Source organism: Narcine bancroftii, unplaced genomic scaffold (genome assembly GCF_036971445.1).
Source record: "Narcine bancroftii isolate sNarBan1 unplaced genomic scaffold, sNarBan1.hap1 Scaffold_114, whole genome shotgun sequence".
Classification (NCBI taxonomy): domain Eukaryota; kingdom Metazoa; phylum Chordata; class Chondrichthyes; order Torpediniformes; family Narcinidae; genus Narcine; species Narcine bancroftii.
Genome location: NW_027211849.1, coordinates 507,137 through 532,686, shown reverse-complemented (window position 1 = coordinate 532,686; position 25,550 = coordinate 507,137). Strand labels below are relative to the sequence as shown.

The window sequence follows — 25,550 nt, the reverse complement described above, 5'->3', positions numbered from 1 at the left end:
CTCCTTCCCCTAACCCCAACTCACACCCCACCTCTACCTCCTACTCCTACCCCCTTCCCCTAAACTTAACACAAGCCCACTTCCCCGAACTCTAAACCAAACCCTAAACCTCGACCTAACCCGAGCCCACATCCTAGCCCTAAACCTAACTGTACCTCTACCCGTCCCTGACCCTTATCTTAATTCTACCCACCTTCCCCAACCCGAAGCTAAACCCTACCCCTATCCTCTACACCTACCCCCTTCCCCTAACCCTACCCCATACCCGCACCCCCTACCACTACCCCATTACCTACCCCTACCCTCTCACTACCCCCCTTTCTCCTACCCCCTTCCCCTATCCCTCCTTCCCCTAAGTTAGGGGTAGGAAGGGTAGAGGAGGGGAAGGGGAGGAGGGGAAGGGTAGGAGGCGAAAGGAAGGGCGAAAGGAGAGGGGAAGGGGAGGTGAAGGGAGGAGGGCTAAGTTTAGGGCATAGGTGTGAGGGTAGGTGAAGGGGAAGGTGAGTGGGAGGGGATTGGAATGGAGGAGAGGTAGGGGAGAAATGGGAGGGGAAGTGGGTGAAGGGATATGGAAGAAGTGGTGAATGGAGTTGGCACGGCCAGAGAGAGAAGGGGAGGGGTTCAGGCCATCATGATGTTGTCTGTTCTCTGTTCAGCTGGGATGCAATGTTCTTCTGGACTCGTGTCTTGTCTCTAAGATCGGTCCTTCTCCTGGGAAGAGAAATACGAGTGATAGAGATGCCGTCTCCAAGGCCTGATCATGATGACTTTGGAGGGCCCCAACTCCTCCCCCATCACCCCCCTCCATACCCCTGCACACTAGGGCCTTTCCCTTCCTTTGCTTTACCTGAGGAAGTGTGTTATGGAGAAAACCACAATCTATATCTGCAGAGCTCAGAGTACCGTGTCTCCATCAGGCAACACCCTGGTTCACCACGACATGGCAGCAAGATGCTGGACAAATCATGGATGGATCAGTCGAGTCCCTTCAGCTGACCCATCTGAACCTACCCCACAACAATATTACTCTTCCCTCCCTCTCACCAGTACCTTCTGTTTTTCTTTTATTCCTGTCCCTATATTAAAATCTTTTTCATGCCTTTTTTGCACCAGCCTCCACTACTACCCCTGGCAATGTATTCCAGCCACCCACTACATTCTGTGTGAATAAAATATCCCCCTCACATCTTGTCTAAAGTTCCCTCATCTTACCTTATTTAGACGTCCACTGGTATTCTCGCCCCAGGAATGCACACAATATTCCAAGTGTGGTCTGACTAGAATTTTGTACATCTGCAGCGTTACCTCTCAGTTCTTGAACTCAATCCCCTGACTCCTGAAGGCCAGCACACAATACACCATCTTAAACTCCCTCTCAATTTGCACAGCAACCTTGAGCAATTTATGGCGCAGGATCTAAATATATCTCAGTCCTGCACACTGTTCATAATCCTGCCATTAACCAAGTGCTCTGCCCTCACGTTCTTGTAATCCGCATTCAATAAAGATATTGGTCTATATGAAGCTAATTTTAATGGGTCTCCAACCTTCTTTGGAATAACTTTTATTCGTGCCCTTGAAAATGACTCTGGAAATTAACCTGTACCAGTTGCTTGTTTAAGTACATCTGTATTTACAGGATTCAACTCCATCTGTCACTTCTCTGCAAACTGGATGACCTATGACAACCTTCTACACTGTCTACAACATCTCTACCTCTGTGTCATCCCCTGACATACCCACCCTTCCACTCCCATCATCATTCATAAAAATCACAAAGAGCAGGGGTCCCAGAGCAGATCCATTTGGAGAGCCACTAGTCATTGTTCCATCTACTACTACCCTCTGTTTACTGCAGACAAGCCAATTCTGAATCCACACAGCCAAGGCTCCATGGATCCCATGCCTCCCGACGTTCTGAATGAGGCCACCGTGACGACCTCGTCAAGCACCTTACTAAAAACCAACATGCAGCGCATACACACCTTTACCTTCATCTATTTCCTTTGACATCTCCTCGAAATACTCAATTTGACTCGTGATGCAGGACCTGCTCCTCACAAAACTATCCATGAGTTTCCCCAGCATGTTTGTGCATTGCCCTCGGCCCCAGCATCTGCAGACTTCCTGGCCAGTCCCTCCCTTACCCCTTCCCAGAGCTTCCGCATCCATTACAACATTAAGCATTGCTGCCCAGTACTGCCCAGTACAGACCTTTGTAAATGTTCTCCACAACCAACTAACCCTTACCCGTACCACACCCATAACTATGGGTGGATTAAATATCCAATTAACTTCTTTCTGAAGTAACGCATCAGGAATTTGATGTTGATTCCAATTTTGAATAACTTTTCATAATTCTCGTTCAGCTCCTTTAAAGTTAGATCCATTATCAGAACATAATTCTTTTACTTGACCACGTCTAGGAATAAAACGCCAAAGAACATTAATAAAAGAGTCTGTATCAAGCAATGACGCTACTTCAATATGAATTGCTCTCATAGTCAAACAAGTGAAAATAACTCCATATCGTTTTTCAACACTTCGTCCTCACTTTACTTGCAAAGGACCAAAATAATCAACTTCCACGGATGTAAATGGGAATTCATCAGGTGAAACTCTGTCCTGTGGTAAATCTGCCATTTGTTGTTGTCCAGGTTTTCATTCTCTCTGTTAGTCACAAAGAGATGAAACCTCATGATTTCATTATTAATATATTTAAGCACTGATGATCTATCAGTCCAAAACACAGGATCTGCTAACTCCATCTGTAATTCTCTTCTTAACATAGCGTCCATTTTGCTCGCCATAATAGCAGCAGTCAATTCCATTCAAGGTCTGGTGACTGACTTTAATGGAGCCACTCTGGCTTTTCCAATTACAAATCCACCATATACTCGCACTTGGTTATTTCACAGGACTCAGTAACTGACAGGATCAAAACCACCTTCACTTAAATCAGAAAAATGGTGTAATTGAGCAAATGTGGCCACTCCAAAGTCTGTTGACGTCAAAACTTCCAAGTATATGAAGACGCTCAATCTAATTTTTCCAATCTTGTGCAATGGATTCTGGATTAGTTTCATCCCATCCAAATTTTCTTCTGCACAAAACTGGTATTTGGCCAGGCTGATCATTAGGCTGAATTCGGCCAGTCGGGAGAAGAGGGTGTGCAGGTGAGACTTGTGTTGTGCCCAGTCTCTGCTGGCGACAAGAATGTCATCCAGATAAATGAACACGAAATTCAAATCCCTGCGCACCGTATCCATGAGGTGCTGGAAGGTCTGGGCGGGTTCTTGAGCCTGAAAGGCATGCATAAAAATTCGAACAAGCTGAAGGGGGTGATGATGGCCGTTTTAGGGATGTCGTCGGGGTGCAATGGGATCGACCTTGGAGAATACTCTCACACCATGTAGATTGGCCATAAAGTCCTGAATGTGAGGGATGGAGCAACGGTCAGGTACTGCCGTGTCATTAAGCCGTCGATAATCTCTGCATGGGCGCCAGCCATCAGAGGCTTTTGGGACCAGGTGGAGCGGCGAGGCCCAAGGACTGTCAGAGCGACGAATGATCCCCAGTTCCTGCAGATGCGAGAACTCCTCTTTCGCTATCTGGAGCTTATCCAGCGGGTTTAACAGTAATGTACGATAAACTGTGACACCAGGTTCACAGTTGGGAGAATATTTAACGGTGATATACAGTAGACTTTGGCAGATACTGTGACACCAAGTTTTCAGTAGTGAGAAGGTTTAACAGTAATGCATGATAAGCTGTGGTTGATACTGTGATACCAGGTACACAGTTGGAAGAAGTTTTTACGGTGATGTAATATTAACTGTGGCAGATAAAGTGACACCAGGTTCACATTGGGGAGAATTTTATGGTGATGTACGGCAGACTGACGCAGATATGGTGACACCGCATTCACAACGAGGAGAAGGTATATCAGTGATGTACAATAAACTGTGGAATATACTGTGACTCCACGTTTACAGCGGGGAGAAGGTTGAACTGTGATGTACGATAAATGGTGGCAAAAACAGTGAAAAATGGGTCACCGTGGGGAGAATGTTTAACGGTGATGTACAGTCGACTTTGGCAATTACTGTGACACCGTGTTCACAGTACTGAGAAGGTTTAACAGAGATGTATGGTAGAATAAGGCAGATTCTGTGACTCCAGGTTTACAGTAGTGAGAAGGATTTAAAATGATGTACAATAAACTGTGGCAGATACTGTGAAACCTGGTTCACAGTGGGGAGGAGGTTAATGGTGATGTACAGGAGACTACGTACATAGGTTGATACTGGGCTCAGAGTGGGAAAAAATGCTTTATTGGTGTTGTATGGGAAACTGAGACAGTTACTGTACACCGGGTTCACAGTGGGGAAAATGTTTACCACAGCTAACGATAACCTTTGGCGAATACAGTGACACCAGCTTCATATTGGGGAGAATTTTTAATGATGATGTACACTAAACTGTGGCAGATACAGTTACACCAGGCTCACATTGAGGAGACGGTTTACTGGTGATGTACGGTAGACTGGCAGGCTCTGTAACACCGAGTTCACAGTAGTGAGAAGATATAATAGTGATGTACGATAAACTGTGGCAGATACAGTAAAAACGGTCTCCCAATGGGGAGAAGGTTTAATGGTGATGTGTGGTAAACTTAGGCTGATACTTTAACACCAAGTTAACAGGGGGAGAAGGTTTAACGTTGATGAATGATAGAGTGAGGCAGAAGCTGAGAGACAGCATTCACAGTAATGTGAAGGTTTAACAGTGATTTACTATAAACTGTGTTAGATACTGTGACAAGATGGCACAGAGGGTAGACGTGTGGTTCCACCCTTCCCCAGTTAGACTATTAAATGCTTGATTTTAAAAGTTATAAAAGTGATTAAAAATACTGTTTATAGACTTTGGAATAGTGGAGGATCGAAATGGTGTCCAGACCTGCAGCAGCACCGGAAGAGGACCTATTGCTATGGAGGAAGAAGATGCTCAACTTCATTAGAATTTGAAGAACTGGGGACTGCGGCAAAAGAAGGTCAGCCTCAAATGGAGGTGATGGATCCTGGACTGGATTCTGTGTTTCCAATTCTGGAAGGGATTGCTCAGCTCATGGAAGATATGGCAAATATATTAATGCAGATGACTCATCAGATGACTCAAGGATTTCTGGAAATGAAAACTAAAATGAACACTGTGTGTGAAGAAATAACTTTTATGAAGCAAGATATTAATGTAGTTAAGAGTGATGTTACGAGATGGACACGATCAGTGGATACTGTGCAAGATCATTTTAAAAAGATTGAGGAGGCTTTCTTGAATGCAAGAGTCAAGTGGAGCGCAATAGAGATAAAATGGAAATAGTGGAAGATCCTTTTGTAGATTGGGGGATTCAGAAGAAGGAATTATTGAAGAAGTTTGACTCATTAGAAAACCAAAGTAGTAGAAATAATGTTAAGATAGTAGGTCTTCCGGAAGATATGGAAGGTTCGGATCAGGTGAAGGTTTTGAAGAAATGGATCCCAGAAGTGTAGGGCAGGTAATTCGTTCTGGATGGACTGGAATTAGATCGAGCGAACAGAGTGTTAAGGAAGAAACCGTTTCCAGGCCAATTACCACAAGCAGTTTTGATTCGCTGTTTTAAATATCAAGACAGAGAGATGATAATCCGATTGGTGGTGCAGAAAACACGGCAAAATCAGGCTCCACTGATGGTTCAAAATAATAGGTTTTTTTTTAATGCAGATCTGAGTCAAGAAATGATCAGAAGAGTCCGAGAATTTAATTCAGCCTAAGAAGTATTGTGGCATAAGGGATATAAATTTGCTTTTCGTTATGCGGCAGTATTGAAAGATTTTTATGGGAATTTTCAATCTCAGTTTTTTGAAAATGACCAAGATGCTTTAATATTTGCTAATTCATTGCCAGATGTTCGAGGAAATGGGCGATCGTCACCTATGTCACCGAAGGGAAGGGTCAATGGGAATGGAAATGGGAAGATTGGAAAATATGGAAAGAATGGAAAAAAGTTGAATTGACGCAAAGTCTTCTCGATATTGAAGATCCGGAACAATCATTGGGACTGGAATCACTGGGTTGAATGTTTTTGTTTCAGTACTTTGTGAAAGTCTGACTGGGGGTGGGTGACACTGAGTCCTTTAGTCACCTGCCACTTGTGGACTTCACCACACCCAGATTTTTTAGGGGACTACTACTCTTGAGTAGCTTGTTTAGGGATTGATTTTTCTCTTTTTTTTTGGAATTTTTAAAATAGGTGGGATTCGAATACAGCGAGACTTAGAAGGGGAGCATTATTTTATAGTAGGATTCACATTTGTGAGAAGGTTTAACAGTGATATACTATGAACTGTGTCAGATACTGTGGCACCAGGTTCACAGAGGGAGAAGGTATGTTGTAGGGTATGTTGAGGTAGATAACTTGACACCAGGAGTAAAGTGGGGATCAGGTTTAACGGTGATGTACTGTAGACTGAGGCAGATACTGTGACACCAGCTTCACATGGGAATAAGGTTTAATGGTGATGTAAGGTATGTTGATGTAGATCATGTGATACCAGGTGCACAATGGGGATAATGTTTAACGGTGATGTATGGTAGACTGAGGCAGATACAGTGACACCAGGTTCACAGTGGGGAGGAGGTTTAATGGTTATATACGGTATGTTGAGGTAGATAATGTGACACCAGGTGCACAGTGGGGATAAGGTTCAACGATGATGTCCGGTAGACTGAGACAGTTACTGTGACGTTGGGTTCACAGCAGTGAAAAGGTTTAACATTAATGTACGATAAACTGTGTCAGATACAGTGACACCAGGTTCACAGTGGGGAGAAGGTTTAACAGTAATGTACGATAAACTGTGTCAGATACAGTGACACCCATTCACAGATGTGTAAATGTTAATCGATGATGTATGGTAGACTGACAATGGTTTCAGAACATTAAAACGGTTTAACAGTCATGTATAATTAACTGTGTGAGATACTGCGACACCAGGTTCAGAGTGGGGAGACGTTTTAACGGTAAAGTACAGTAGACGTTGGGATATAATGTGACGCTGAGTTCAGGGCAGTAAGAAGGCTTAATGGTGATGTGCTTTAAACATTCCATAAACTTCTATTCTAATCAGATTTTGTTCATTTAAATAGGTCACCACTAAAAGCTTAAATCGTTTGGTCTCCTAAGTACGCTGCACAAAATTAAATTCTTTACCTGGGTTTGGTTCAACGGCACTTCAGTCTGCTTCATTATTTTTTCAGCCCCTCATTTTGTGCTTTCTGCTTTGCCCAGCCGATACGCCAAATGGGCATCCAACTCTGTCTTCTCAGCTTCACCCAACATTTCCTCTGTAAACTTGAGAAAACCGAGAAGACTAAAGTTAAAATTTTCACCTTCGCATTTTCAAACACAAAAATGACGCTGAGTTGCAATTTCACATCAAAATCCCACTTGCTAAACTTTCAAGCAACTGAATCGCATCCAACAGCTGGAAAATTGCAAGAGAACTGCTTGGTTAAAGCTAAGACTCCACCCAGTCACCCCATTAAAGGCCTCCAAGTTAACAACAGATAGCAACCTGAAAGTTAAATACAAACATCTGTATCAGGAATATTAACGGGCTTTTAAAAAAAAAAAATCACTTCCACTATTGAAAGAAATCTCCTCAGGGAACATCAGGCTCTTGTTGAACAATTCCTGTTGTATTCCTCAAAATGGTTTGAATCTTGATTTCAAGCAGAGTCATTTGGTGAGATTGTTGGTCCAGAACAAACCCTGCCCACACACTCCCTTAAATACCTGCAAAGACTTGGTTCAGCTCTGCTCCATGCTAAAGCTATAAAGCTTTTCTGAAGAGATAACAAACTTCAGATGCTGGTACATTGAGTCACAAAAACACTAATGCTTCCCTGAGCAACACAACAAGAACCTTCCCGAGTGGTAAATATCAACAAGACATAATATCATTTAACTGTTGTGTTTGTGTCGTTGGAGAATTCCCTTTCCATTCAATCAGAATTAGAGTTTTGGGTGCCTTATTTGAGAAAAGATGTGCTGGTCTTGGAGAAGGGCAGAGATGATTTACTGGAATGATATCAGGAATGAAAGGGTTAGTGTATGAGGAACAATTGTCGACTCTTCGACTGAACTAGTTGGAGTACAGAAGGATAAGGGGGACCTCAGAGGCATTTCAAATGCTGGAAGGCTTGGACAGAGTACATATGGCAAAGATGTTTCCCATGGTAGGGGATTCTAGGACAGGAGAGCATAATTTCAGGATAAAAGGGTGTCAATTTAAAACAAATGTGGAAAAATTGATTTTGTCAATGGGTCGTGAAACCCACGTGAGGTCATTGGGTGTATTTAAGGCAGAGATTGACAGGTATTTTATACGTCAAGGAATTAAGGGTAATGGGGAGAGAGCTGGGCAGTGGGGATGAGTGGAAGAGTGGTGGAACAGACTCGACGGGCCAACTTCTGCTCCTATATCTTGTGATCTATATCCTGCTGGAGACCTAGTGAACCTTCCTCTTGTATTCCATTCTTAGAAAACATTCTGCATCATGGTTTTATGTCACGTGAACCCATTTCCGATTGAATCCCATGTTACAAATAACCCAATGCAAATTCTGCATTGAGAGGACTGCAGCTTCCTCTTTTTAAAAATTGTTATGGAGTAGCTCAAATGAGATTTCTTGCTTCTTTTTTTGAAAGGGTTAAAATAGAATCAAATAAAATAGGAGAGGGAAAAGCAGAAGAATTTATGTACAAGTGGGAATCAAAATTAATGGTTGGTGATAAAAATGCACAATTGTTGAAACATTTGATTAATATATGGAATAAAATAAATGATGAAATTGGTGTAAGTGGATGTACATCACCCAGAATGGCTTTGATTCAAAATCCTCGTATCCTCGTATCTTCAGGATCATCAATTACTGGATAGCTGGTTTCGTAAGGGGATTATAAATGTTGAAGATTGTTATGAAAGGGGTCAATTAATGTCATTTGAGCAACTGAGAAATAAATATCGTATAACTCATCGCAATCTTTTTTGCTATTTCCAACTAAGAGCATTTTTTTAAATTTTTTATAATTTTTTATTTTTCACACCATAAATCACATTAACCATGATACACATATTTTGCTTTTCACACATATACAATGTCATTTTCTCCACCCCCCCCCTCCTCCCCTCCCACCCTCCCCACCTACCCTCTCCCGTCCATTTAAGGTATAAAATCTAGGATACATTAAACAAGTCAGACAATGTTGTCATTCAATAAAAATACACTAGAAATTCCACTGAGTCCATTCTTTTCATTTCCTTTTCCTTCCGTTAACTTAGGTAGTGATTGTCCCCGGTAGGTTTTCGCTATTGTGTTTAATATAAGGCTCCCATATTTGTTCGAATATTTCAATATTATTTCTTAAACTCTATGTTATTTTTTTCTAATGGAATACATTTATTCATTTCTATATACCATTGTTGTATTTTCAAATTATCTTCCAATTTCCAGGTTGACATAATACATTTTTTTGCTACGGCTAGAGCTATCTTAACAAATCTTTTTTGTGCATCCTCCAAATCAATTCCAAATTCTTTGTTTTTTATGTTACTTAGGAGAAAGATCTCTGGATTCTTTGGTATATTGTTTTCTTTATTTTATTTAATATCTGATTTAGATCTTCCCAAAATTTTTCTACTTTTTCACATGTCCAGATTGCATGAATTGTTGTTCCCATTTCTTTTTTACATAGAAAACATCTATGAGATACTGTTGGGTCCCATTTATTTAACTTTTGAGGTGTAATGTGTAGCCTGTGTTTCCAGTTATATTGTATCATACGTAACCTCGTATTTATTGTATTTCTCATCGTTCCAGAGCATAACTTCTCCCATGTTTCCTTCTTTATCTTTATATTTAAATCCTGTTCCCATTTTTGTTTAGTTTTACCATTTGTTTCCTCATTCTCCTTTTCTTGCAGTTTAATATACATATTTGTTATAAATCTTTTGATTATCATTGTATCTGTAATCACATATTCAAAGTTACTTCCCTCTGGCAAATTCAAACTGCTTCCTAATTTATCCTTCAAGTAGGATCTCAATTGGTAATATGCCAGTGCTGTATCTTGAGTTATATTGTATTTATCTTTCATTTGTTCAAAGGATAATAATCTATTTCCTGAAAAACAATTTTCTATTCTTTTCATCCCTTTTTTCTCCCATTCTCTAAAGGAAAGGTTATCTATTGTAAAAGGGAGTAACTTGTTTTGCGTCAATATTAGTTTTGGTAATTGATAATTTGTTTTATTTCTTTCTACATGAATCTTCTTCCAAATATTGAGTAGATGATGTAATACTGGAGAACTTCTATGTTGTACCAATTTTTCATCCCATTTATATAATATGTGTTCAGATGTCTTTTCCCCTATTTTATCTAATTCTAATCTAGTCCAATCTGGCTTTTCCCTTGTTTGATAAAAATCTGATAGGTATCTTAATTGTGCGGCTCTATAATAATTTTTAAAGTTTGGCAGTTGTAAGCCTCCTTGTTTATACCATTCTATTAATTTATCTTGTGCTATCCTCGGTTTCCCCCCTTTCCATAAAAATTTCCTTATTATTTTCTTTAACTCCTTGAAGAATTTCTCTGTCAGTTGTATTGGCAATGCCTGAAATAGGTATAATATCCTTGGAAAAATGTTCATTTTAATACAGTTTATCCTTCCTATTAGTGTTAATGGTAAATCTTTCCAATGCTCTAAATCATCCTGTAATTTTTTCATTAGTGGATAATAATTGAGTTTATATAGTTGGCCGAGATTTTTGTTTATTTGTACACCTAGGTATATTGCTTGCATTTGCCACCTAAATGGTGATTCTTTCTTAAATTTTGAGAAATCCGCATCATTCATAGGCATTGCTTCACTTTTATTTACGTTGAACTTGTAACCCGACACTTCTCCATATTCCTTCAATTTCTTATATAATTCTTTTATTGATAGTTCTGGTTCTGTTAAGTATACTATAACATCATCTGCAAATAAACTGATTTTATATTCCTTGTCTTTTATTTTTATCCCTTTTATATTATTTTCTGTTCTTATCAATTCTGCTAGTGGTTCTATAGCTAACGCAAACAATAAAGGTGATAGTGGGCATCCCTGTCGTGTTGACCTGCTTAAGTTAAATTGCTTTGATACATGTCCATTTACTGTAACTTTCGCTAATGGTCCCTTATATAATGCTTTAATCCAATTAATATACTTCTCCGGTAAACTGAATTTTTGCAATACTTTGAACAAATAATTCCATTCTACTCTGTCAAAGGCCTTCTCTGTGTCTAAAGCAACTGCTACTGTTGGTGCTTTATTCCCTTCTACTTCATGAATTAAGTTAATAAATTTACAAATATTGTCTGTTGTGCGTCTTTTTTTGATAAATCCAGTTTGGTCTAGATTTACCATTTTCGGTACATACTCTGCTAATCTATTTGCTAATAATTTAGCTATTATCTTATAATCTGTGTTAAGTAAAGATATTGGTCTATATGACGCTCGTGTGAGTGGACCTTTCCCTTGCTTTAGTATTACTGTAATTATTGCTGTTTTACATGAATCTGGTAAGCTTTGCGTTTTATACTAAGAGCATATTTGAAGGATAAGTTGGGACCAACCATGTTGTACTGAAATAGAAATTCCTTATAAAGAGGAATTGTTAAAAAAAATTATTTGATGATGTCCTCTTTATTACAAGTAGGAACTTTTAAATGAGAAGTTCATAAGTTGAGACAAAAGTGGGAAATGGATCTGAATATTGTAATTGATTGGCAAATATGGGGAGATCCATATCAGGATCTCAATGCAAGACATAAATTAGTTCAGTATAATTGTTTTTACATCAGTCATGTGGCAGATGTCAGCAAGGATTTTATCTGAAAGCTGCACTTGGAGTCAGGTGACTCAGGCTATTGGATTTGAAAACCTCCTCAGGAAGCTGATTTGGCAATAGAAACATAGAAACATAGAAGATAGGAGCAGGAGTAGGTCATTCGACCATTTGAGCCTGCTCCGCCATTCAACGAGATCATGGCTGATCTTAAAGTTCAATACCCCGTCCCCGCCTTCACTCCGTAACCTTTAATACCCTTATACTGAAGAAATATATCTAATTCCCTCTTAAATATATTTTATGAACCTGCCTCTACTGCCCTCTGTGGCAATGAATTCCACAGATTCACCACCCTCTGGGTAAAGAAATTCCTCCTCATCTCGGTCCTAAATGGTTTGCCTATTATCCTCAAACCATGGCCCCGGGTTCTGGATTTTCCCATCCTTGGAAACATCCCATCTGCATCCATTCTGTCCAGTCCTGCCAGAATTTTATATGTCTCTATGAGATCCCCCCTCAATCTTCTAAACTCCAGCGAGTACAATCCCAATTTGCGCAATCTTTCCTCATAAGTCATTCCTGCCATTCCAGGTATCAGCCTGGTGAATCGCCTCTGCACTCCCTCCATTGCAAGAACATCCTTCCTTAGATAAGGTGACCAAAACTGCACACAATACTCCAGGTGTGGTCTCACCAAGGCCCTGTACAGCTGCAGTAAGGTATCCTTGTTCCTATACACAAACCCTCTTGAGATGAAGGCCACATACCATTTGCCTTTTTATCCTCCTGCTGTACCTGCATGCTCACCTTCAGAGACTGGTGTACAAGTACCCCTAGGTCTCTCTGCACTTCCCCATCTATTAATCTATTGCCATTCAAATAGTAATCTGCCCTCCGGTTTGTATTACCAAAATGGATAACCTCACATTTATCCACATTGTAGTGCATTTGCCATGTATCTGCCCAGTCCCTCAATTTATCCAAATCACACTGGAGCTTCCTGACTCCCACTTCCGTGCACACAACCCCTCCCAGCTTAGTGTCATCTGCAAATTTGGAGATATTACATCCAATCCCCTCATCCAGATCATTAATGTAAATTGTGAATAGCTGGGGTCCCAGTACAGATCCCTGTGGCACCCCACTGGTCACCGCCTGCCACTCAGAAAATGAGCCATTTATCCCAACTCTCTGTCTTCTACCTGCCAGCCAGTTCACAATCCACATCAATACTTTGCCCGCAATCCCATGAGCCTTGATTTCGTAAGCCAGTCGTTTATGCAGGACTTTATCGAAGGCCTTTTGGAAGTCCAGGTACACCACATCCACTGGCTCTCCCCCATCTATTTTACCTGTCACCATCTTAAAGAATTCCAATAGATTTGTCAAGCACGATTTACCTTTTGTAAATCCATGTTGACTCTGTCGGATCCCTTCTCTGCTAGTCATATGCTCCGCTTTTACATCCTTAATAATGGATTCCATCATTTTGCCCACTACTGATGTAAGGCTCACCGGCCTATAATTCCCTGCTTTTTCTCTACCCCCCTTTTTAAATAGTGGGGTAACATTAGCTACCCTCCAATCCATGGGTACTGATCCTGAGTCTATCGAGTTCTGGAAAATAATTCTTAAAGCATCTGCTATCTGAATGGCCACTTCCTTGAGTACCCTACGATGTAGATTATCTGGTCCTTGGGATTTTTCTGCCTTCAATCCCATCAATTTCCCCAAGACCATGTCCTTAGAGATACTGATTTCTTTCAGTTCCTCCCTTGCATTAGTCTCTATGTTTCCCAACATCCTTGGGAGGGTATTTGTATCCTCTCTTGTGAAAACAGAATGAAAGTAAGAATTTAATTGGTCTGCCATTTCCTTAATCCCAATTATATATTCCCCTGATTCTGACTGCAAGGGACCTACTCTGGATTTCACCAACCTTTTCCTCTTGACATATTTATAAAAGCTTTTGCAGTCGGTTTTTATATTTGCCGCAAGCTTACTTTCATAATTTATTTTTGCTCTCTTGATCACGTGAACCAGGGGAGTTGTATTAATTCACTTCAATGCAGCATTTTGGATCTATTGACCAAAGTTCCACACTGCAGCAGTGAGGAAGGAATTCACAACTAGTTTTTCTTCTACAGTTACTTCTTACACCAGTGAAATTGAATAGAATAAAATCAGAATTATCACATCAATGTTTTAGGTGTGGTGAAGATATCGCAACTTTCTTGCATTCAACTTATCTTTGTCCTAATGCAAGATCTTTTTGGGGAGAATTACAATATTTATTGAACAAGTTATAGGAGATGTTTTTCCACAGAATCTGACCTTATTTTTATTAAGAAATATGGAAGGAACAAGGACCAAATTAAATCTATTAATATATCAATTTAAATTTGTTAAATTAACGTTAGCGGTGATGAGGACATGTATTGAACTTACTTGGAAATCCCATATATTTTTATGGATGCCAAGATGACATGCAAAAATTCAAAGTTGTATTCCTTTGGAAAAAATTACATTTCGCTTGAGAAATATATACTCTATGCCTTTGCAAATTTGGCACCTGAATATTCAAATATCAGGCTTCAATTTGTAATAATGCCCTTTCCATCCCTCTAGACATGTGAGATTCTCCTCTTAGTTAATTTTTTTAAATTTAGATTTGTTAGATTTCTTCGCCACCGTGAAATCTGGGGAAGCGGACGACTAGTGCAGGGCACCAGAAAACAGAAAGACCACACCCACCAACATCTCAGAAGCAGAGGATTCAATCCACGGGTCAGTGACCAAGGAAGCAGACCAGTGGGGGGTTCTGCAGCTGAAAGACCCACATAGGTGGCAGGCTGTTGGTGACTTGAGGAGAGGAACCCACGCAGGCTGTGGGCTTCTGGACAAAGCAGTCAAGGAACTCACACCAGGCTGTGGATTGCTAGAGACTGGGTCAAAACTGGCTAAAAGGGTGTCAGGTATCAGACCTGGGATACGAGTGAGTGCTAAATGGTTCCTAATTATGTCAGAGGTTCAAAACTGGAGCATACATCTGTGAGCATTAAAAGAGAATCCACAGACCCTCAGTGACTTGGCCCAGGGTTTGGGGTGGTGGTGGAGGGGAGAGCACTCAGTCTTTCTCTGACTGCAAGAGGCATTTCAGGCAATTTCTGCCAGAGGTGAGTCTGTCTGTCTTATAGCAAGAAAAAAGCAATTTTGTGTGACATGACACTTTTTAATTACATGACAGTAAATTGTCTCCTGAAATAGAGAGAGGTTCAAGTTTCAAAATATTACAAACTCCACTCAACAGATTATACCTCTTCCCACTTTTTGTTTTTGCAAGGACACCATTGATTTTATCACAACTCCTCTGCTGCATCTGTCCTGTGACAGATTATGTATTTCACATTGTATATAGAGATGTTTTTGAAAGAGATGGATTGGAGGAGTCGTTTTGGTCACAAACAAACACATACACTGCACAAAACAGCTCTTATTTAAAATACAAGAGCTTTGTTGAGAGTGAGTCATTCAGGCGCCGAGAGTCTTTACAAAGACAAAACAAGGAGACTGTTTTGCTAAAGAATTTCAAAAGCAGGTGTAAATGGATTATTGTTTTAAAGCAACAGATTAATGGACTCAGAAGTTTGAGTCCAGTGCAGTCATCTGGCTGATACCAGTTTGCTATTCTAAGAAGGTCATGTGGTTTTGCAAGCAGAGAAGAGAGACCAAATAGGCTTTTTCTAAAAGAGAGAGTGAGAGAGAGAGAGAGAGATGGCAAGCCAGCATCTTGTTTTTAAGACGGGTCGTGAGTTCTCAGTTCAGCCTGTTGAAAAACAGGAAATGGCTGGCTAGAAATGATGTTTCACCTGAAATAAGGGAAACAAAAGGAAATCAATGGTGACCTGCAGAAGAGGTTATCATTTGGAAAACCCTTATGGGTCAAGGTTCTTTGGAAAGACACCAAAGTGGTTGATCAGAGGGAATCAGTTTATGTGTGTCCAATGAGCAGGAAATCCCTCTCTGAAACCAACAAGAGCTTTCCTGGAGGGTAAACATTTACTTTTAAGCACCAGAGCTTATCATTCATATTCAAATTCATAAATGTTGAATTCTATGCACAGTATAAGATTTGATAGACACCGGTGAACTTGGAGTTGTGTCAAAGAACTTTATGCACATTAAATACACCTGCACTTCGAATTAGAAGGGGGTAATGGAAGGCTGTTAACAGTGATAAGTTAAAGTTTGATCCTGTTTTTTTTAAAAAGAAAATTAAAAACAATGTTTGTTTAAGTATGAATGGTGTTATTGCTTAAAATCTGCCTGTGATGGAAAGTATTCTTGGACTGAATAGACATCTGGGCCAAATGGCTATTTAAAGACAATCTGTACATGATTGTACATCCTAAAGTACAATGACTACTTCTATCCACTAAAGATTGTTAAAGAGCAAGAATAGACAATACAATCACATAAAATTCCCATCCATACAGCACACGTATTAATACACAGAACGATCACACCTCCTTATTGGTCAGGAAGGGCCTACACTTCCCAATGAGCCTGAGAAAGTCAAGGCTAATGGTTCTCATCCTGAGATTTTACAGTAGCGCAGTTGAGTCTCGACCTTTGGATGGTCTAGTTGCTGTATAGCATCAGACAGCAATGATGCAGAGTAGTGAGGATCACTGGGGTCTCCCTTTTTCTGTAGATGACATTTACTGGGAGTGTTGTTCAAATTGGGCTCAAGGAATAGTACAAAGACCATTTTGATCTGGTGAACAGCATCTTTAACCACGTCCATCATCAAAATCAGGACTTACATGCTGGGCAATAGCATCTTCCCACAGGCTGTGAGATGGATGAAAAGTATCCTGTAAGTGTGATCATCCTCCCAAATATTTATATATGTAGCGTCTACTTCGATAGAGCTACTAAAGCAACACACACACACACACACACACACACACACACACACACACACACACACACACACACACACACACACACACACACACACACACACACACACACACACACACACACACACACACACATACCAGGTTAGTCAACACAAAACTGCTTTATTCAGTCTTTACAGGCTTCTTCTATTTACACCGTGTGCCGGGCTCCATGGGTCAAGGTGGGACATCATTTGTGAGTTTGCTGCAGATCCACGGGACCACAGGTTTAAATTAAGCCCTGTGAGTGTCCTGCACCTTCCGGCAGGGGAAATCACAGATCAACGTGCCATTCCTCGACACGCAGGACCACGTGCATGCGGTCAATTAAATGCATGAGTTCCCAGCTGTCTGCCTTATGATTTCATGTGCCCGCCAAAGAACCTGGCTCTCTCGGCCCGCTACATAGCTGATACACACCCCACCCCCCACCAGAACCGTCGCCAGAAAGTAAAACACCAGTTGCATGCACCTTAAGTGGACACCCTCATCGTCTCGGCTGGGGGCAATGAAAGGGTGAAGCGGGATCCAAATGGGCAGAGGTTTTGTCTATACCAACTAAACAGCTGTGAATGTCCTCCAATGTCTAAAGTATACGCAAACCCATTCTTCTTTACCACCTGGAAAACACCCTCATACGGTTGTTGTAACAGCACTCCTAGGTCCTGTCTGCGCACAAAAACAAAATCAGTGTCCAGGAGTGGTGGGGTACATTCTGTTAAGGGGATCCAAGCCAGTGGGTAGGAAAAGCTTTGCTGATCACGATACCATGTCGAAGCTGTGGAAGGACGTTCAGATCAGAGTTGGTTGTGAAATGAATGTCCCATGAAACTGTAAGGACCGTACCGTAAACCATCTCTGCGGACAATGCAGTCATATCTTACTTTGGAGCTGTGCGCACTCCCAAAAGAATGCATGGCAACTCATCAACCTAATTGGGACCAGTGAGTCGGGCCTTAAAGTGGACTTCACTTGCTGGTGGGAACGTGGGTGAATTGTGTTCCGCGGATTGAATTAATGTGGGAAAACCAAATCTAGCCATCCAGTTGACGATGAATGCTCTGGCCATTGTCTCAGTGTCACTGGATGGCAACGGGACGGCCTCTGGCCAGCACGTGAAATGTTCTACAACTGTTAGAATGTATCTCATGTTTTGAGATTCTGGCAATGGTCCAAGCAGGTCTACATGCACGTGTTCCAACTGTCTGCATACCATCGGGAAATGTTGAAGAGGTGCCTTAGTGTGGCACTGAATTTTGGCAGTCTGGCAGGAGGTACATGTGCAAACACATTGCACGACACCTTTTCTCAGTCCATGCTATACATATTTATTTAACATGCACTTGACAAATGTTCTGATGGACTGATGAGATAAGCTGTGTATCTGGTCAATAAGGTGTTTCCTCCAAGATGCAGGAAACATTGGTCTAATGTAGCCCAAAGACATGGCACAAAGTTAGGTTGGCCACCCAGTTGTGCTGCCCTCTGCTGTATGTCCAGGTTAGTAATGGCCGTACTGTATGCCTGAACATCGGGGTCCATTGCCTGGATACTGGCTAATTCAGAAATATCAATGTCACCCTGAATATGATATATAGTCGGTCTGGACACCATATTCGTGATGCCATTGTTTTTACCAGATGTTATCCAAGTAGATGTAAGGGAACTCTAAATCTCTGTCCAAAGTGTCTATAACCCGCTGGCAGGTTTGAACACCATTCTTCAACTCAAGTGGCATCCTAAGACATTTAAAAAGCCCAGAAGGGGTAATAATCACCGTTTTAGGAATGTCTTCCTTATGGATGGGATCTGATGGTATCTTATGACAAGATCAACCTTGGAGAAAGCACAGAAATTGTGCAGATGGGAGGCAAAATCTTGCACATGAGGGACGTTAAGACAGTGGGTCTTAACCTGAGATATGGTCTGCTGGCCTTCAGAAATCATAGCATAGACTAGAGTATAGCTGGAAAGTGATGCTGCAACTGTTTAAGGCATTGGTGAGGCCAGGTTTGGAGAATTGTTTTCAGTTCTGGTCTCCAAATAGAGGAAGGAAATAGATAACGAGGAGAGGGTGCAGAAAAGATTTACAAAAATGTTACATGGCTTACAACATCTCGAGTACAGAGAAAGATTAAGGAGACAGTGACTTTATTCATTGGAACGTAGATGGATGAAGGGGGTTATGATAGAGGTATTCAAAATTATGAAAGGAATAGATAGACTAGACATGAGTAGACTCTTTCCCCTCAGGGCAGGGGTGGTTGGAACAAGAGGGCATGAGTTCAAGGTAAAGGTGCAAAACTTCAGGAGGAATGTTAGAGGATGTTTCTTCATTCAGAGAGTGGTGGCAGAATGGAATGATCTTCCAGAAGAGATCATTGCGGCAGAGTCCTTTCTGTCATTTAAGAGAAGGTTGGATGTGTCGATGGATATGAGGGGGTTGGAGGGATATGGCCAGAGTGTTGGAGGGGAAAACTAGTGGAGTTGTTCATGTGAACTGGCACAGAATAGAAGGGCCAATATGACCTGTTTCCGTGCTGTAAACAGTCATATGGTTATATGCGCTGGGCTCCACAGGACAAGTGGGACCTCATTAAGAGTTTGCTGCCGGCAGGTTTGAATTAAGCCCAGTGAGTATCCCAAGCTTTCCGGCAGGAGACTCAAAAATTCGAAAAGATGAATTAACTATTTCCATGAACGCTCCACTTTTACGTCTATTTTTCTAAATCTACTCCATAATCTAGATATCTTTACTTAACCCAACCCATATTTCTTCTCCCATTCAAAGCACTCAGCAATATACCAAGGCAGTAAAATAAAAACTCAATGCTGGAAATACTCAGCGGGTCATCTACTGGAAAAATAATTGGAGTTAAAACCTTCAGATCGATAACCTTTCACTGGGATTCAGAAAGAAAATCAAATTAACCTGATTCTCTTTGCTGAGAAAAAAGAAGAGGGGAAATAACAAACTGAATAAGTGGGATGAAAAGCCCGAGCAGCAGAATTGGCAGTGGTGCTGGATGAGTGGATTCGACTCGCTGATCAACACATCTGTCTGGATGGAGGGGTAAAGGATAAACAAGACAAACATGATGCTGTCACTGTGAGGTACAATACGACAGCTGCAGAGAATCTGAAATGAAGGAATGGTGAAAATACTTGTTTTTGGATCAATGTGACAAAATTTGACCTGACAAAAGAAAACAAAATTGCTTTGCTCTGCCAGAACTCTCTAGATCAAGGGGCACAATAAAATAGTCCAGAAGTCAACATTATGAAATTGAACAAAGAAGTGATAGAAATTGGCAAGAGATAAAACACAGTTACATAATTCCATGAAAGTGGTGTCACAGGACGACAGGGTTGTAAAGACAGCTTTTGTCATCTTGGCCTTCATTAATTAACATATTGAAATTAGGAGTTGGGAAGTTATGGTGAGGTTGTAAAAGATGTTGGTGAGGGAAAAATTAGAGTATTGTGTGCAGTTCTGGTCACCTAGCTACAGGATGCGTATTAGTAAGATTGAAAGAGTGCAGAGAAGATTTACTAGGAAGCTGCCAGATCTTCAGGAGTTGAGCTACAGGGAAAGCTTGAACATGTTGGGACTTTATTCCTTGGAGTGTCGAAAAATGAGTAAGAGATTTCTTCAAGTGGCAGATGAATGGGAAAAAAGGCTGAGAAAGTCTGCAGTGGACCAAATTGTGAAGGAAATATTTTGCTTGAGAAAAATTGTCATTGGTCCATTTCCTCAAGAGTTATAAAACCACACACAGAATAAGTCAATGACGTACAATTAAAACAGTGGTTTTCAAACTTTTTCTTTCCAATCACATTTCACCTTAAGTAATTCCTTACTAACAGAGCTCTTCTGGCACAAGGATTCAGTGGAATATGATCCAGGGGGTGGGGGTGTGGAGGAGGAGTTTGAAAATCACTGCTCGAGATGATAATGATTCTCCATCTCCGTTTTAAGCAGACATCCTTTTATTCTGAGTTTGTGCCCACTGGTCCTTCACTCTCCCAGTACTGGCAAAATTCTCTCCATCCAGCACTTTCACTATTCATCAGATTTCAATGAGGTCCTGCCTCATTGGGCGAGTACAGGCCCAGAACCATCAAATTATTCCTCGCATCCCCAGGGTCATTCTTGTAAACCACCATCACATCCTCTCTTAGAAATGGGGCCTAAAATTGCTCACAACACTTACGAGATCAGGACAACCAAAAGGTGGTCACGTGATGGAAGACAGCTGCAGGGCTGCCTAGAGTTCATGGATTGGATGGTGTTCAAGGAGTCAGCTGAGGGGAGGTTGGGGTGGGGGGGGTCGTGGAAAGATGGCATCGGAAAATGACGTGAGAAGACACCTCTCCCTGACTGAACTATTCAATACTCGAACTGTAGTGAATTTTTTGACTTTATCAATGTTTTGAACATTAATTTACTACTGTAGGATTCTGGAAATGAAGAAAGGAAAACAGCAGTGTTGGGCACTGACAGTTGCCCTAATAATCAAAAAGACAAAGACTAAGGGGAGCGATAGGCTTTATTACACACAAGACTGCAGGCCCGCGTGCAAGCTAGGTAAGTGAAGGGATGGAAGAGGTTGCTCGACCTTTATGGCCTGGGTCACTGGGGAGGAGTCCAGGGAGGAGTCTCGGAGAGGATGTCATCAGGAGGGTGGGCCAGCCCATGCTTATACTGGTCAGTTCATACACAACCATTTCATTACCAGCAACTTAGAAAAAAACCTAGGTTTCCAACCTGTGAAAAGTGCAGAAGAAGCAAGGCCGACCTTCCAGAAGGAACCTCAGGAGCAGTTAGAGATAGATCCAAATCCTCAATGTGGAACCCAAGAGAAGCTGAAAGAAACGTCTGCATCCGCTGCGCCTCCAGAGACGCAAGATATCGCCAAGATCTTTGGCCTGGGGGTGGGCCAGGAGAGTGAGCGTGGAATCTGACCCAAGCCTGGCTTGACTAAGGAGAGCAGGGGGGTGGGTGCCCGAATGTAAGCGCGAGTTCGCGGGAAGGCGACTGACTGTATGCAGCGGCCCATCTGAAGATGCTCCTCTGGTGCTACTGAGCTTCTCAGCATGGATGGATGTTCTCACATGCAAGAAATCCGCAGTTGGGCAGCCAGGTATGAGGTGGAGGAGGACAACTCAGAAATTCAAGAAGAAGAAGAGCAAGAATGACTATTTGCTGCAGTTGGACTTACTGAAGGAAGGCCTTAGGCTTTAAGAACATCTCCATCTCCAATGAAAGCTGTTGTTTAACCACAGACACCTTCCCCAGTCTTTATGGCCCATGCAACAGGGATGGAAGTCAACTTCATGTCTACAGAACTGATCCAACCAAATGAAAAGATGATGTCTTCTATGACCTAATATTTTGAAACTTTAAATGATCAATTTGCTGGTATAAAGGAAATAATGGCTGGTATGTGTGAATAAATTACATTTATTCTAGTTGATATTAATAAGAGTTTAACAGCAGTGGACACTGGACAAGATCAATTTAAGAAGATCGAAGACATTTTTATTGACTGTAAGGACCGTGGGGACCATTATGCGGAGAGAATGGATCATATTGAGGAGTTGTTTACAGGCTAGGATGTCCAGAAGAGAGATTTGTTAAAAAACATTGATTCGTTAGAAAATCAAAGTTGTCGAATTAATATTAAGATAGTTGGTCTGCCGGAAGATATTGATGGTTCAGATCCTGTAAAATTATTTCTGGAAATGGATTCCAGAGATGTTGGGAGTCGAGACTTTTTAGATAGGGCTCATAGGGTGTGAAGGAGAAAACCTTTTCTGGGTCAAATGTCAAGAGCAGTTCTTTTAAGATGTTTGTGATATCAGGATAGAGAAATTATATTGCGGCTTGCAGTTCAGAAAGCTTGCCTTGATCAAAGCCCAATGATGGTTTAAGACAATAGGGTTTTATTTTATCCTGATTTAAGTCAGGAGATTATTAAGTGATGGAAAGAGTTTAATCTGGTCAAAGCAGTGCTGTGGAAGAAAGGGTATAAGTTTACTTTTCAGTGTCCGACGATATTTAAGGTGAATTATGGGCCAGATCAGTCTCAATGTTTTGAGAGTCCTTATGGTGCATTATCTTTTGAAAATTCCTTCCCAGATTTGAAGGAATTGATGGGGAAAATGCCCGAGGTTAAATTTGGGAAGGGAACAGGGAAAAGAATTAGAATCAGAATTGGTGAGTGATGTTGAAGATAAAGCTCAAGCTCAATGTGGGTGTTACCATTGGTATGTTTTATTGTTCGGTTGGGGGGTGGTGATTGACTCTGCTACTTCTAAAGCCATCTGTCACTTGTGGTATTAACTGCAGCTGGTCCACAGAGGGGGGTCCGACTTTTGTACTTGTAGATTTTTACATTTTTTGCAGGGGTTTCTTATTGTTTGAAAGGGGGGTTTGGGTTTTTTAAAATATTTAATTGTTCTGTGAAGTGGAAATCTCAAGAGGAAATTAAGTTATGGCTCATTTCAATTTTGTGACCTTCAATGTTAAATGACTTAATAATCCGATGAAAAGGAAGGGAATATTGGCATATATAAAGAAAATGAAGGTTGATGTTGCCTTTTTGCAAGAAACTCATTTGTCTGAGAAAGAACATATGAAATTGATGAGAGATTGGGTAGGACATGTTTTTGCATCTTCATTTAATTCGAAAGCAAGAGGTGAGTTGCTACTTTGGTTTCTAAGAAGATACCGTTTCAGTTGAATCATTCTCTGCCACATTGGGTAGAGAGCTGTTGGTGAATTATAACATTTTTTATGAAGCATGGACTTTGATGAATGTTTATCCACCCAATGAAAATAATGAAGACATTATTTCTGAAATTTTTTGAATCTGGGTCAAGCTAATGAAAATATTTTGGTTGGTGTGGAATTTAATGGTGTGTTGGATAAATTTCCAAAAACTGTACAAAGAACCAAAATGGCTAAATGGATGTTAGACTCAATTAAAGATTTGAATTTGGTGGAAATGTGGAGGAAGTTAATTCTGACAGAAAAAGACTTTTCTTTTTATTCACCCAGACATGATCCTTTTTTGAGAATCGACTTTTGCTTAACATCAGCACAATTACAGGGTAGATTTATACATGCAGAGTATATGAGTAGGATTTTATCAAATCATTCCTCATTGTTAAGTAGAAGTACACCATCCTTTTTCCAGACATCTAAAATCCGGAAAGCTCCAAACATCAGCAAGTGGGAGAGAGATGGCAGCGCGAGTCAGGCAGGTGAGGAGTGGAGCAAAAATATCAGTATGACTGGAAGGGAGTGGGGGTGGATACAGCAGCATAATTTGGGTGGGCTTAAATCTGGCTTTCCAAAATCCAAAAAAATCTGAAATTCAGAACACAGTGCCCCCCCCCCCCAAAGGGATCTGGATAAAGAATTGTGCACCTGCACATGTTCTGGTTTGCATAATGTAGAGACCCCTTATCGGTGAAGGTTTAATGGGATGTTATTGAAGCAACCAAAGTTTCTACGTTAAATCAAAGACCATATTCAATCTTATTTGCCAATTAATACATATTCAGTAGAAAGTAAATTTGTTTTGTGGGATGCTTCAAAAGCTTATTTAAGAGGTCTGATAATCAATTATTCTGCAAGAATTAAGACGCAGCATTTGGCAGAGAGGCAAAATTTGGAGAAGGAAATAACAATTTGAGAGAAGGAATTCCAACGAAATTCGACTGTGGATAAAAAGACTTTTTTGATTCAGTTGAAACTGTTATAATATTATGCAAACATATAAATATGAAAAATTAATACAATGATCTAAATAGAATTACTATGAGTAAGGAGAAAGAGCGCATAAAGTTTTGCTTGGCAATTAAAGACTGAACAGACATCAAGGACAATAAATGCGATAAGAAATAATATAAGAGTTACTTTTAAACCTCAGGAAATGAATGATGAATTTCACTCATTTTACCAGAATTTATATCCTTTTGATGTAAATCAGGATGAGGAACGTGTTGAGTTTTTTTTAGGTAGTTTGGAGTTATCGGTTTTGGATGATAAAGATAGGACAGAATTGGAAGTTCCTTTCAGTGATTTAGAAATTGAAGAAGCGATATTGAATATCACCTGGAGAAGATGGGTTTACAGGAGGGTTTTATAAATAATTTTATGAAGTCTTGTCTCCTGTTTTGATGGATGTTCTTAAACAAGCTACAGAAGAGCAAAAGCATTTCCAGAATCCTTTTCTAGAGCTAGACTTAGTTATTGCAAAAAAGGAAGAGCCCCATTGAAAGTTGCCTCATATCGAACAATATCGTTATTAAATGTAGTTTATAAGATAGTAGCTAAGGTATTGGCTAATAGACTTGTGAAGTATTTATCACGTTTAATACATGTTGATCAAGCAGGTTTTATTAAGAATAGATTTTCTTCTGAAAATATTGTTAGACTGTTGACGTTGATTCATGTGTCAAGACATTGTTTGAATCAATCAATGATAGTGGCATTAGATGCAGAAAAAGCCTTTGATCGAGTTGAAAGGTACTTTTTATTTAAATACTTGAACGATTTAAGTTTGGACCTTTTTTACCTGGTTGGGTTAAAGACTTGTATAAAAATCCCTTGGTGAGGATGGTGACGAATGGACAAATT

General features: G+C 40.6%; 1 long non-coding RNA gene across 1 annotated transcript; it reads right to left on the bottom strand.

Annotated features, from left to right (window-relative positions):
- Window positions 1-290: 290 nt before the first annotated feature.
- LOC138750303 (uncharacterized) lies at window positions 291-25,550 on the bottom strand. Its single transcript, XR_011349242.1, has 3 exons — window positions 25,489-25,550; window positions 7,253-7,393; window positions 291-711 (listed from the first exon to the last, which is right to left on the bottom strand). It is a non-coding gene; the product is annotated as an uncharacterized lncRNA (long non-coding RNA).